Source organism: Pseudonaja textilis, chromosome 7 (assembly GCF_049901715.1).
Source record: "Pseudonaja textilis isolate UNSWEBS1 chromosome 7, rPseTex1.2, whole genome shotgun sequence".
Taxonomy (NCBI): domain Eukaryota; kingdom Metazoa; phylum Chordata; class Lepidosauria; order Squamata; family Elapidae; genus Pseudonaja; species Pseudonaja textilis.
Genome location: NC_141996.1, coordinates 25,513,549 through 25,528,198, shown reverse-complemented (window position 1 = coordinate 25,528,198; position 14,650 = coordinate 25,513,549). Strand labels below are relative to the sequence as shown.

At 34.0% G+C, this 14,650-nt stretch overlaps 1 non-coding gene across 1 annotated transcript; it reads left to right on the top strand.

Annotated features, from left to right (window-relative positions):
* The first annotated feature begins 3,725 nt into the window (after positions 1 to 3,725).
* On the top strand, positions 3,726 to 3,836 carry LOC113441781 (U6 spliceosomal RNA). The gene has a single exon (XR_003374899.1). It is a non-coding gene; the product is annotated as a U6 spliceosomal RNA (small nuclear RNA).
* The last annotated feature ends 10,814 nt before the right edge of the window (positions 3,837 to 14,650 follow it).

Sequence of the window (14,650 nt, the reverse complement as noted above, 5' to 3'; positions counted from 1 at the left end):
CTGAACTACTCAAAATTTCCACTAGAGGTTCTCCAGAACTGGTCAGAACCTGCTGAATACCACCTCTGGTCTCAGACATCCAGTTCATGATTGTTTCAAAGGTACTTTTTCAAAAGGCAACTGGACTTTCACAAAGTCCGCTTGCCTTTTGAAAAAGCATCTTTGTGTTAACTGCAAGATATTCCCGCCATAATATATTAGATTGCTGTTCCACAGTATTGGCATACTTTTAAAGCTATTGGTTGCACCCAGAGGCACAGAAACAGCATTCTCAATAACATTATTTCAGAAGGGATCCAGAAGTATTTTACTACAGTTAACCTGATTCCAACATAGCCCCTTTACCCAATGGACATATTTATAGAGGCTTAAATAAGTTATGATTGGTCAAAAGCAATCTTTCTTTCAGCTTGAAAAAACAATGCCATACTTATGGGAGAAGTGAAAAGTAATCAGTTTACTCCTTTCCATTGCTCTCCAGTTTAAATTCCAACAGTACCAACTTTCCATTTATCCAGTTTTATTTTTTCTGAAATTAATTTTCTACATCCAGCCATATTTGTTAAAGCAAAATAAGCAAATTTAAAAATAGTAATAAATTAAGCTGTATCTGAAAATCTCTTTTGCCCCTTTCCTGAGTTAAGATAATAATAAATTCTATGTGTGAGTTGAAAAAGAGTTTTGAATTTAAAAAAGATGAAGTAAATGGCTTGGGTCTATAGAAATGGCAGATTTTTCTCTTTCTGGTTTATGGGGTGATAAACAAAGTTGCATTTTCCTTGGTAAATAATGCAATTTATCTCTATAACCTGGATGCACATATATTCAGTATAATTATATTTCAGGGTAAATTACAGTTGTGTGACAATTCCATAGAGAACTTCTAATATAAATAAACTACAAGGACATTTATTTATTATGGAAACACTTTGCTTCTGCAATTGGATTTCAAGTAGAGTTAGGCATGGTTCTGCTCAGTAATTTATTCAAGTTTTTGTACAGCAAAATTTGTATATAACTATAGTGTTAAAATTCAACAAACATGGGGATTCAATGAGGATTAAATATGTATATAGATTCAGATGTCTTCATATCTTTAGCTTCTTCAAAAAAGTGGCTAGCTGGCTTTAAAAAATGTTTTCAGAAAGTCAAACATTCAACAAGTATTATTTTCTGAAAAGTAGTCAATACTTTCTAAACATTTTTCTTTCTTTTTCTTTGCAACTCTTAAGAACTCTCTTTATGTATAGTGGAGTAAGCTCTTTCCCATCAAATGAAGTGAAGGAAGATACCTTTAGGGAGATGACCCCTAGTTTTCTTAGCAGATAAATCTTTCAAGGTGTTAATTTGGATGTAGAGAGCTTAATTTTTTCCTCTCTGGCTCTTTTTAATAATAAATGAATCACAAATGTCTACTACATTTTAGCCTAAGATTTTAGGTAAATCTAGTCTGCATAGCCTAGGCTTTAGTTTATTCTTTGTATTTATAAAATTGGGTTGAGTGAAGCATGATTAATGTAACACTGGTTGACCATGTTTATAAATGTAGCCTCTGTTTGTCAGTCAGCTAAATGAGATGACTCTGATAATTCATTATTGACTAGATTAACATGCACTAAACTGGGATTTAAAAATTAAATAATCACATTTGGCTGGATTCATATAGCACAGGCAAAAACTGTGGCTAACCAATCACAATTGCTGAGTTCATACAATATTTTAAGATATAAATTCATTACATTATAATTTAGTATGACATGTGAATCCAATTACTCTATATCTGTTTAAATAAATAATTCAGTGTTTAACTGGGTTTTCTGAACAAACTACATTGAATTTATATAATGTAAATACAAACAAGCAAGCCACATTTAGCTTGGTATGCAATAAATTTCAGTTTTTATTTTACAGCCTAACACATATTTATGAAAGTATGAGACTGGTCACATTACAGATTCTCAAATTATTAAGGTGGATTTTTACCTTGATTTATAAATATCAGTAGAGATAATTTTTCCTCTGGCCAAAGATGAAATGATCAACTGCTCATGTTTAAACTAAACAACAAAAACATCCTTCAAAAGATCTCCCTGTTTCAATTTATAAAACTGGAAAAATTTGGAAAGGTTATGGATAATATTATGGATTTTTTGAAGTAAACCTTTGTGTTCATCAAAACACAGTTGTGCTTAAGCCTCACCTATAAGATTCTTTTCTGAATAGCAAAAAATCTCTGTTGCTAAAAGGAGTGCAGTGATGGAAATTTGAGTCACATTATAAAATTCTATCCTTTAAAAAACCTATTAGTAAATATCACAGATTTCAGTGCAATAAAATTCCAGCTAAATATGATTTGAATTTCAGAACTAATGCCTTGAAAATGAGTTGGATTACAATGATAGAAATACAGTGCAGCTCCTTTGTGAATTTCTTTATAACTGACTTTAAGGTACGTACAAGTAGAAAAGTAAAATAGATGAAAGAAGACCAGATTCCAAAATATTCAAAAAATATTTCCTGAATACTACAGCTTTATGTTTGTGATAGAATGGAGTGGGAGATGGGGTACCTTTCCCAAAGTATATTTCACTTCTCCTTTACTCCTGTAGAAATTTTTTTGGATCAGATGCAAGTCAGAGAAAAGAGGGAATAAAGAAGAGATCTCATTTGGGAAAGTAAAATTAAAAATCAGCAACAGAAGAGTTTTGATTTTATTCCAGTTTTGTTATCCCTTTTTTCATCAAAAGCTATTCAGTCTGTTAACTAATGGACCAAAGCTAATTCTTCAAGGAATTATAATTAGCATGGGTTTTTTTTTATGTTAAATGAAAGAAATAGGAATCTAAAATAATTTTTGTTACAGTTTGTTCCTACCATCACCATACTTTGAAAGCAAAAGAACATATAACCTAACCATGGTTTCTCTGATTCCGCAAAGTTCAGCAGATGTTTTGTATGTCTAAGAGAAAACATGAAAGCTCATCATACAGTAATTAGCTGATTAGCTAAGAAAAAAATAACTCCTGGAACTACTTCAAAGAGCATTGGTCATGATCAATAGCTTTTACTTTAAGTATTATTGCAAAAAAAAAAAAAAAAACCCCGAAACCCAGCTATGCATTTTAATTAATTCTGGTGACAAAAAAATCATTTGATTACATTTGCTTCCAATATTTTTTCCCAAATATGCTTCCTGAGATATTCATTTATTTATTCACTGCATATTCTTCTGAATGATTCTGCATGTTCATTCATATTTATTTATAGTGAATACTGATGAGATATTTATATAATATTTCATTGTGGAAAAGTATTGGACCTAAGACAGAAACTTGAGGTATTCCACTGCATACTTCTCTCCATATAGGTGTAGTTCCATTAAGGAACTGTTGGCTTCTAATTATAACTTTGCTTGCCTCTAGGTGTTTATTGTTTTGTTGCTTGCCCATCTTTTCCAAGATCTTTCCAGGAATTGATATCAGGCTGATCAGGCTGTAATTTTCTGGAGCTATTTTTCACTCCCCACCCTTTTTGTTTTTTAAGATGGGAACTATATCAGTTCTTTTCTAGTCCTCTGGTGTCCCAGTGTTCCAGGATCTTTGAAAGTTATGGTTCAGTCAGTGGTTCTGAGATCACATCTGCCAGCCCCTTCAGATATTATATATTCCTATAAGAGTTATTAAAGAATACTGATTCTGTCCTTGTACATAGTAATGTGAAATTGTGTGCTTACTTCAGCAGCACATATATTAAAATGAAATGGAATGATACAGAGAAGATTAGCATGGTACCTGCTCAAGGATAACATGCAAATTCATGAAGAATTCCATATTTTTAATATAAAAATACATGAAATTGGATTGATAATGGAAACAACAGTAGTTTTGTAAAATATCCCATCCTTATATGCACACGGATTCATCAGCATGCCTATTTGGAAGTCTACTGAATTAATTGGATGACATAGGTGACTTTAGATTGTAAATATTTTTCTTAATTCATATGATCGTCTAATAAATGGACTGTGGGGAGGTGGGGCTAACATCTACTTCCATAGAAGTGTATGGTGAATAAGTATATTAATACTCAGCAAGTATAAGGGGATGAGAACTATGTTAATTTATGATAGCCAAAAATCAGGAGTCTGATAGCACTTGTTCACATTAACAACTTTTATTAGCTTTTGCCTCCTAATGTTATGTCTCCTGATGTTTTTCTTACAAGATAAGTCTCCAAACTTAAGTGCAAAATATTTGCTGTTTATCTGAAAGATAAATTACTTTGGGATAATAAACTGAAATGTTTTATAATAAGAGAACATTACTGGGATATCAGCTGCTCTATTTGAAAGGACAGCATGCTGTCAGTGAAAATTGGATAAAAGAGTACATTATAATTAAAACACAAGGAATTAAGCATTGCAGATTCATCATGTGAGTTAGATCTTTGCATAATATGTCCAAAATATGATAATTTGAGCCTAGTCATTTGTGTCTCAAGTGAGAATTCTGAACTGATTCACTCTAGGATGCATTTGTTTGTTTTCTTGGCCATCCTCGATATTCTCAGGAGTCTTTCCCAAAGAACACCAAAGTTCAAAAGCATGAATACTCTTTCTATCCTGTTTCTTCACAGTTCAACTTTTGCATCCATAGAATATCAAGGGGAAAGGATTGCCTACACAATTCTGATTTTTATACATATAGACACATCACAGCCCCTGAATATCTTCATCACTACTTTACCAAGTGCTAATTTTTGTATATTTTTTGTGGTTGCTTTTTTTTTAACCTTTGATAGTCTTAAAAGGCAGAAGCTATCCACCACTTCCACCATTGTATATTCTAAGGCTATCTACTGTTACATGTTGTCATTACTGCATGTTATATTTAAACAGAGTTTGAAAGATAATAGGTCATAGTAACGAAATAGAATCTATAAAAAAGTGAGAGAGATCAAGTTATAGTGTACTAGTTCTCAAGGGTGGGATTCAATTTTTTAACAACCGGTTCTGTGGGCGTGACTTAGGTGGTGGGCATGGCTTGTTGGTCATGTGACTGGGTGGATGAGGCTTGGTGGTCATGTTATTGGCTGGGTGTGGCCAACTCAATATCACTCACATAGAGGCACCATCTCCTCGCCTGGCATCTCATGACTGTGGGGATGCTGCAACAGTTGTAAGTGTGAAAAATGGTCATAAGTCATTTTTTTCAGTGCCATTGTAATTTTGAATGGTCACTCCAAACAAGCAAAGTACCAGCAAAAGAGGGGGGAAAAACTCCAGGGACGTTCCTGAGACAGGAAGTCTAGTCCTGCCAAGAATGTAATAAGGGTTAACGGAGAGGCAGTTTCTGTAAGCAACTGTAAGCAACTGTAAGCAACTGTAAGCAATGTTTCCTTCCTGCCTTCCTTACAGAATTAGGCCAGTAATTTCTTCTAACAATGGGTTCTCCAAAATGCTTAGAATGTTAATGTTAATCCCACCCCTGATAGTTCTTAGAGGATGAGAAGAGACAGTGCTGTTTTCTAAGTCAAAATTGTTTTGAAGGGATATTAAGGTAGGAACCCAGAATAGCCTGAGTCATTTGTTTTTTACTTGAAACAAAAGTAACAAATACTATTTATTTCCAAACAAACATGCTTTAAAATCAGGATCTAGCAAAACAAAACTAAGGACCTGATTCCTTCCCTGGTGAGTGACAATTTGTTACCTTTTCATAATGCTTAAAATCAACTATCTGCAACAGGCATCTCATTTTGCCTTTGATAGGACCAACCTGCAAGTATCCATATTTCCTCCACAATGTCTTATGTTTAGATTAGATTCTGGCATAGCCAGGTGGAAGAAGGTTTATTTACCAAAGAAATAACTGTATTTTTATTTTTTTCATCTATTATTTCTTGGATAAAAGAGTGAAGAACAGACTATAGGTTAGTCAAAGTCTGATATTAAGTTCTTCTTGACCTTTGTCAGTCTACGCTTTGGAAAAAGACATGACTTATAACTACGTACTACCAAATCTGCAGCAGCTCTTGACAAATATGAACTTCCCAAATGAATGATTGGAAAATTATCAATAAGGTAAACATTTACATTTTGGTACATTACTTTAGTAACTATAGTTATACAGGTAAATACAGACAATTGATATTCATAAAGCTATAAGAACACAATTCAATTCAATGTTATTAACATATCACATAAAAAGTAAAGGCATTTTTAAAAAACACTAATCTTATGAATCTGAATATATCTCTTAGCTCTCAAATTCATGCTCCTGAGTCTACAGAAGTCTCTGCTGGTTTCCAGTGAGTGTAACAAAAATGATCCTTGGAACTTAATAATGAAAGAAAGATGGGAATAAAAAATGAGAATGGTGTAATAGGGTATATATGTGTTGCTCTCATGTCCCTGCAAATTTAATGGCAATATTCAAAATAAAAGGACAGGTACAATTGTGTTATCAAATATTTCATTCAATATTATTTCTCTGAAATGTGCTGCTTAGAATACATAAGCATTCAGAAGAAAACTACATTGCTGACTTACTCCACAGAGATACCAAGGTTTTTATATCCTATTGTCCTGAGGATGTTTTTGTTCCAGGTGTTAATTCTGATGTTGCGAGAAGCAATAGGTGGTCCATATTGTAGCTTATCCTCTTGAATTTAAAAAATCCTTCCTACCTTATTTTTTTCCATTCAGATATTTACTTCTTTCTATATGCATACATGCTTCTTTATGAAAATAGTATAACAGAGAAATAAATTGTGTGTAATAGAATATATATCCATTTATGCACAGAAAAAAGGAAGGTCACATGAAGCTCAAGATAGTTACAATCAAGGTCAAGCAAGAACATTGTGTGATAGCATCACATTAATTCACATAAAGGGATAGGATTCATATTTATCTCTCAGTCCTTCAGAAACTCATTATTAAATATATTTTTCCAGGATTCATTATATGTCCCACTGACTCTCCTTTGACCCTATGCCATTTCATCTTCAAGGTGGCAAAGTTTAACAAGACGTTAAAGACAAAAGTAGCATTTGTGGGAACATTTTAGATGGTCTATTTTGAAACCCCATTCAAAACTTTGAAGTTACAACTTGAGTTTCAAGTCTGGATAAATGGTGTCCCCATATTCCTTCAGCACTAATTTAAATATTGGACTTCTAATTCCATGGTGAATTATGTCCCAGAATGAAGAAGGCAATGTTGAAATAGAGATTGGTGAATTCTCAAGATGATGAATTCTGGAGAACTTGTACTCCATTGCTTCTCATGGGTAGACTGCAGGGACTGAGATTTTTATACTGAACTAAGTGGCTGGGAATTAAAGAACGATTTAATGCAGCCCATAGTGACAAAATGTTTACGAAGTATTGTTTCTTATTCAGTTTTGGAAATTGCTTCTTAACTTCATTTAGCTATTAGGAACCATTGCAACATCATGTTTCAGAACACTGGGTGAGTGTCCTTTAATCTTTAGTGAAAACAGGTTTAAATACAAATGTAAGAGTTAAGAAAAAAATATGGAATAAGCAGCAAAAGTATAAAAGTAATAAAGGTGGAATTAAAAAATCTAAAATAAAAATGTGATTATAAATTGATTTTGATAAGTTACCATCAAACAAAAGGGTACAGATGACCCCTGAAATAAGCTTTTAAAGCTAATTGTAAGAATCGTTTATGTGAGTAAATACTATTGTTTTGAACAATAAGCTAGGGTGGAATTTTGAAGACTGGACACCACAGGGAACCAGAAGAAACTAAAATTTACAATTAAAGGAGAAAAACATTGACATTTTATTTACTAAAACAGAATGGAGCAAAAATACTTTGATCCTAAAATATTGAAGGATATTTATGAACAATAGATCTGGAAGTTAATTTTAAAATTATCTGCCATTGTAGACAGCATGTTTTTAAAAAATGTTATGAGAAAGGAACTTTCTAAAAAAGAGTGAAGGTGATTTGAAACCAGATTTAAAAATGACAGGCAAAATGATATGGAAAAAGATGCTACACTGGAGTTACAAATGAAACTGGCTCTTAATAATTAAAAGAGATACACAAATAACAAACCAAGACAGTAACCTCAATAATTGTCCAAAATTGGATCAACAAAAGAAGTTTGTTAAAATTTTGAAGGATTTTCTGAGAATGAACAAAAATAACATTGAAGAAAAATCAATCTATGGAAAGCATTTGAACAGATTAAACATCAAGATTGCTAAAAATAAAGAAATATAAAGTTGGTTTATTTGATAAAGATTAAAATAGAACATGTTGTTATCTCTGATAACTCTTAATGGACTTTTGCTAACCTGGACTAAATGATGTTTCAAAGATTTGTTTATAGATAAGAGATGAAATAGGGCAAGAAGAGTTCTTGTTGTTTTGTGTATTTTGAGAGAAATTACTAAAATTATTTATTTATTTACAAGGAGTAATTTCTTTATATATTTCTTTTCTATTTCTTTACTATTTTATTTTTCTTTCTTTTCTGTGTGTTTATCCTATCTTTTTATTCTGTACTATTGTTTTCTCCTTATAACTTTATGTTTGTTTGCCTTATTATTTTAATGTTTAAACCATTGTAAAAATAATATTATTTTAAATCTTAAGGCTGGAAAAATCTTTAATTTTGTTATTCCATACATATACATTTTATGACCAAATCAAATATGATTTCTTGCATAATGGTGGGAAATCTTCCCAAGATGGCATTCTGACTCAGCATTCCAAGTCAAAGTGTCCATCCAAAAAGCTCCTTTTTTTCAAATCAGATCAATCAGTGAATCAGAGTTGGTTATGACCTTTAAAGTCCTACAGGGCATGAGTCAGTTACTTACAGAACCATTCCATCCAGTCAGGCAAGGAAAATATGCTGCAGACCATGTCAGTAAAGGAATTCTAACTGGCATGGCTCAGAAAGAAAGCTCCTACCTACTGGAACATTGGTGAGGTGGGCCCCCACTCTCCTAGCCTTCTTCAAAGATTTGAAAGCATGGCTTTGTTGTCTAGTTTGGACCAGTGGTGGGATTCAAATTTTTTTACTACTGGTTCAGTGGGCATGGCTTGGTGGGCGTGACAGGGGAAGGATACTGTAAAACCTCCAATCAGAGGTGGTATTTGCTGGTTCTCCGAACTACTCAAAATTTCTTCTACCAGTTCTCCAGAACCAGTCAGAACCAGTTGAATACCACCTCTAGTTTGGACCTACAGAGGAGCAAACAACCATGGAACTGGTTAGAAGCCTGAAACCCTCCCTTTGCCTTTTAATTAACTTTTCATTTTGAATTTTAATCATCCTTGCCTTTTTTAAAAAAAAAATGTACTTTTTTTATGATTCAACATTTTATTTGTACACCACCCGGATGCCCTCTGCAAAGGAGATAGGTGGTTTCAAAATTTGATAAATAAATTAAAAATAAATTTAAAAATTGAGTTGCTTGAGGAAAGGCTGGACTTAAATACAACAAATTGAAAATATATATTATGCTATCGCAGCAGTGAGGGGAACTTAGGTAAAAAAAAGACAGTTATTTCCTAAATGGTATTCTTACCATCTCACAAATAAACATTTTTGCATTGCTCTGATCTGAGTAGAACAACTTATGATTGTGGATGCTGGGAGATGCAGATAGAAAAAAAAATGATGTCTTAAAGCCATTTCTTTTTTAAGGACAACTGTTCCAGGATTTTGCTAATAAATTAACTGCAAATAGTACACACATTCAAAATGGATCACAGCTTGAAGGCATTACTGGCATAATATCATATCATATATCATATTTTGTGTGTGTGTGTGTGTGTGCATGTGTGTGTGTTATTCATGAAATCTGAGCAGTATTGCCAAGTCTTTAAAGAATTGGGACTTGCCTATTTTCTTGTTGGCCACTTGCATATAAGGAAGATGTATGAACCATGAGAAGACCAGTGAACCATATATGATATAGATAAATCAATGTTCCTTGTATTGCTTCTTTCTAATTTTTATAGCATCTGAGACAGAATCCAAAAAAAATCCCACATCAGCTACAAAGGTACTGTACTCATGTTACTGTACTATCATTCCATATCATCTAGAATAGTGTAATTTATACATACTGTATATTATATACATAATAAAATACTCGGCTTGGGTTTTTTTTCATGCTTTTCATGTATTTTGAATGCTTCCCATCCAAAACAAATGTTTAGCTAAAATCTTTCAATCTAACCATTTGAAATAACTGTCAAAAAAATATGCAGCAATGTATAATTTTGTCATCTTAACCATCATTCATTTTTAAATTCATTCATCTTAGATATTACTGGATATATTTTGGGTATAATAGGAAGGGCCACTACTACACCTACTTAGCCCTCAGCCAAATCAGAAATAGATTAAAGCTCCTAAGAATATAAATTCAAAAATCCTTATGTTAATTATAGACAAGTTGAACACTTATCTTAATTGCAGTGGGAAATTTACAATAAAGTATTTTGCCCTGTATACACTCTGCTTTACTGGTACAGCCAGGTAGAGTACCATGCTGGGAAAAATTGGCCTGAGTAATAGTAGTAATTGTTGTTTCCAAACCTAAAATAAGCACGCTTTCAGTATCATGCAGTAATGACCTGTAGTAAACATAGCAACAGCAATAGCACTTAGACTTATATACCGCTTAATAGTGCATGACAGCCCTCTCTAAGCAGTTTATAGAGTCAGCATATTGCCCCCAACAATTTGGGCCCTCATTTTACCCACCTCAGAAGGATGGAAGGCTGAATCAACCTTGAGCCTGGTGGGATTTGAACTGCCAAATTGTAGGCAGTTGGCTGCAGCAGAGGTAGCCTGCATTACTGCACTCTAACCACTGTGCCACAGAGGCTCCTTCAAGAAACATACTTTCTTGAGTCTTGATTACATTCTGTGAAAGTCAGAGGATGGTCCACTTCAATACTCTTAAAATTAGTACAAAATCTAGAAACATACAGTTCTTCATAAATTCTGCTACTAGCTATTCTTTTATCATCATGCCTCACACTTTTCTGACGATGATTCTTATTCTTTGGTTCTTATAATTATGAGGGTTTTTTTCATTCCATAGCATCAGGAATATATAAGGATGATAATTGTTTACATAGCAGTTTCCATTAATGAAAATGAAATGATACATTGTAGATATCAATAATAATCACAGCTAATAACATTTGAGATACCTAAATAATAAGCTATTATTAGCACAGTAGAAGCAAAATAAGTAGGATTTGTGGAGAATATCACTTAATTCATATTGCATATGTAAATGTGTGTGTGTGTGTGTGTGTGTGTGTGTGTGTGTGTGTGTCACTCTATCTGTTGGAGTATGCTTCATGAATTCAATCATTCTATCTTATAAATATTTTTTTTTCTTTTGACATGCTGAGATCCAAAGATCACTGCTAGGAAAATAAGTCAACACGCTCCAACCTAGTCTCCATCCAAAAAGATACCTTTTCAATTCGAGAGATCAATTTCAATAATTCCCAGCCAGCCAGAATATAGCTAGTCATTATTCTGTATGAGAATAATAGGAATTGGTTCAACTTGTTTGGGGTCACTAAATTGTGGATGACTTATCTAAGTTTTTTTTCTTTTCTTCCTGTTTACATGATATTGCCTCATCAATCATTTTTTAACCTTCTTGTTTTCCTTGTCTCAGTTCAATTCAGTATTAAAAATCCCCAAACCTCTGTTTCATGAATTAAAACTGCAAGTGTTGTAGGTGAAAAGTAGATAATAGAATGATCTAAAGCACAGTGGTATTACAGTAGATTGCCCCAGCTATAGAAAATATGCTATCTATGGGCTCAATGTACATTGCACCTGTCTGTTTTTTTTTTCTTTTAAAATATTTCCTTTATTTTCCTAAAAAATAATGATTAGAAAGCTGGCACACTGCAAAGCAGGCAAATTGCCAATCGCATAGGAATTTTTAACAAACAAATAAGGTGAATCTTCTGAAGCCAGTGTTTATTTGGAAATGTCCTCACTGGCACAAGAAAGAAATGAACATTACATGAGATGGTAAAAAACATTACAGAGAATAGCAGGAAGAAACTTCCTTTGCTTAGTCACAATTCATAAAGGAAACAATTTTGTACATAGGCAATACTTTATACTATGCCTATAACTTCTCAAAATTACAGACATGTCAACCAGCAAATTGATGGGGAAATGTTGATTACAGAATGAAAAACAAGTGATCAATAAACCCAAGTGAACAGAAAACAGAACTAAAGAAACTAGCAGAATAAGAAAATACCTTGGTTCCATATGAGAGTGTTATTATTCTTGGTTTTGAAAGGCATATCGTTCATTGTTAGTACAATCACTCATGTTCAGTGCAAATCACCTTATTCATTATTGTTGTAGATCTGCAAGAATCATATCAATATGTGCAAAACTGAACTAGAGTGTTTTTCTTAGCCATTTCACGTAGAATAAGTGATAATTTATGAAAGCAGCCATAAGGTAATTTGAAAGTGATTTTGTTTAAGATTACATGTTCAAAATCACGAGGATCTATGCTTGCCAAGTTCTTGGTTTTCATTTACATTGGATTGTTGTAGGCAATGGTGGCAACTTTACATTGATGTAAAATGCAACAGCTATATTACTAAACAGAGCAAGATACAGGTTCAAACAATGCTGAAATATTGAAAGACCTTTATGAATTACCAACGGCTTACTGATAACAGTTTTGACCTTCAAAGCTCTATGTGGTGTAGGGGCTGACTTGCTTCACTTGCTACAAACATATCTGATTGTTAAGGTCAGTAACAAAAGTCCTCTTGAAGATGTCACCACTCTCATTATTTAAATCATTAAATAATTAAGTAAAATCTTTCTATCCATGGGATAAGAATGCCTTCTGAATTGTTTCTGGGTAAAGAATGCACTCCCCTCCAGAGTAACTTATCTGCCCCCTCCCATTTTCTCTGGATTTAGAGCTTCGGTAAATTTATGCAAGTTTTTAACCTGTTAGATGATTTCAATATTTACTGTTATTTCATTGTTTCCCCCCAACTTATTGTATGCAGTCTGCATGGGGTTATCCTTGAAGAGCATTCAGAAGCTTCAACTCATGCAGAGTTCAGAGGCAGTCTTCGGGGCCCTAGAGTAGCCCCACATTGTTGTTCCATGAGCTGCTGGTTTCAATGTGTTGGTTATTACCTATAAAAACCTGCATTGTATGGGTCCAGGTTACCTGAGGAATTGTCTCATTCATGCCCTCTCTGCCTGTGCTAGCAAGGAGTTATGCTACATGCCCCATCAGTCAAGGAGTTCTAGCTTGCGGAGTCCAGAAGAAGAGCCTTCCCTGCCATGGTCTCTGGCCCTTTGGAACATCTTGCTCCCTGAGTTGAGATTGGCTCCTGACCTTCCACAAGAGCCAGAAGACCTGGCTGTGCCAGCTGGCTTGAGGCCCCAATGGAAGATGATTATCAACCAATAGTAGCTGCACCGTCCCCCTCCCTCTAAAAAAGTATTCGGTTCCTTTCTTCCCCATCTTTTAGTTTTAGTTATAATTTATATATTCATTGCCATTTTATTGTGATTTTGTACATTAGTAAATATATTCATGTTTTTATTTTGATGTTGTAAGCCTCCCAGAGTTACCTTATAGCAAGATGGGTGGCAAAGAAATGTAATAAATAAATAAAAATAAATATGTTATGCCTTTTAAATTTTGTCGACAGCCTTAAATGCTCACCAGGGCACAACAGCAGTCAATCAACTAAAATAATAAACTTTTAGATGGTTGTAATAAAAGTCTATTTTAATTTTAACAAGTTTTCTTTCTATCAAGCCACATAAAAAAGTAAAAGTGAGAGAAAGCCTGAGTTGGCAATGGAAAGAAGAAGACTGCACTCCATTAGTAGCTCAGCCAACACTATTTCCAAAATCCCCATCACTCAGTAGTCTTCCAAACATTGTGTCTTGTTAGTTTATCAGAAATCAATTTCTAATTAGAAATCAGGGGTTTAGCATTGCCATTTATTAAGTTGCATCTCTATCTTAGTCTATGCCAGTGGTTCCCAAACTTTTTCAGTCCACCGACCCCTTGTTGCTGCAAACTCACCCTCAATGACCCCCACCCAGGGGCAGGATTCAAATTTCTGTGGGTGTGGCCTAATTTGAGGGTGTCGCTTGGCGGTCATATGGCTGGGTAGGTGTGGTTTGGTGGTCATGTGACTGGGTGGGCATGGCCAGGTGACTGGCAAACCAAATACAAGTGGTCCTCACTTAATGGCCAGTTGCTTAGCAAGTGTTCTAATTCTCCCCAGAGCTACTTGACCTGTTTTTAGAGTTTTGACAGCCATGCACACACATACACACACACACACACACTTCTAACCCTGCTGGAGCAGGTCATTGGACTGGAATCAGCAAAGCATCTCTGATTAGATTCTAGTAGTGAATAGAATCTAATCAGAGATGCTTTGCCGATTCTTGTTGATTTGTTTTATTTGTATTTATTTTATGTTGCTGAATTGCACTGACATGTGTGACATTGCACTGACAATGTCAATGTCTGACATTGTCCACAGCCCAATTTTTGCAGCAAAAATTACTGACCTCTGGCTTTGCTCTACTTTTCAAACATGCCA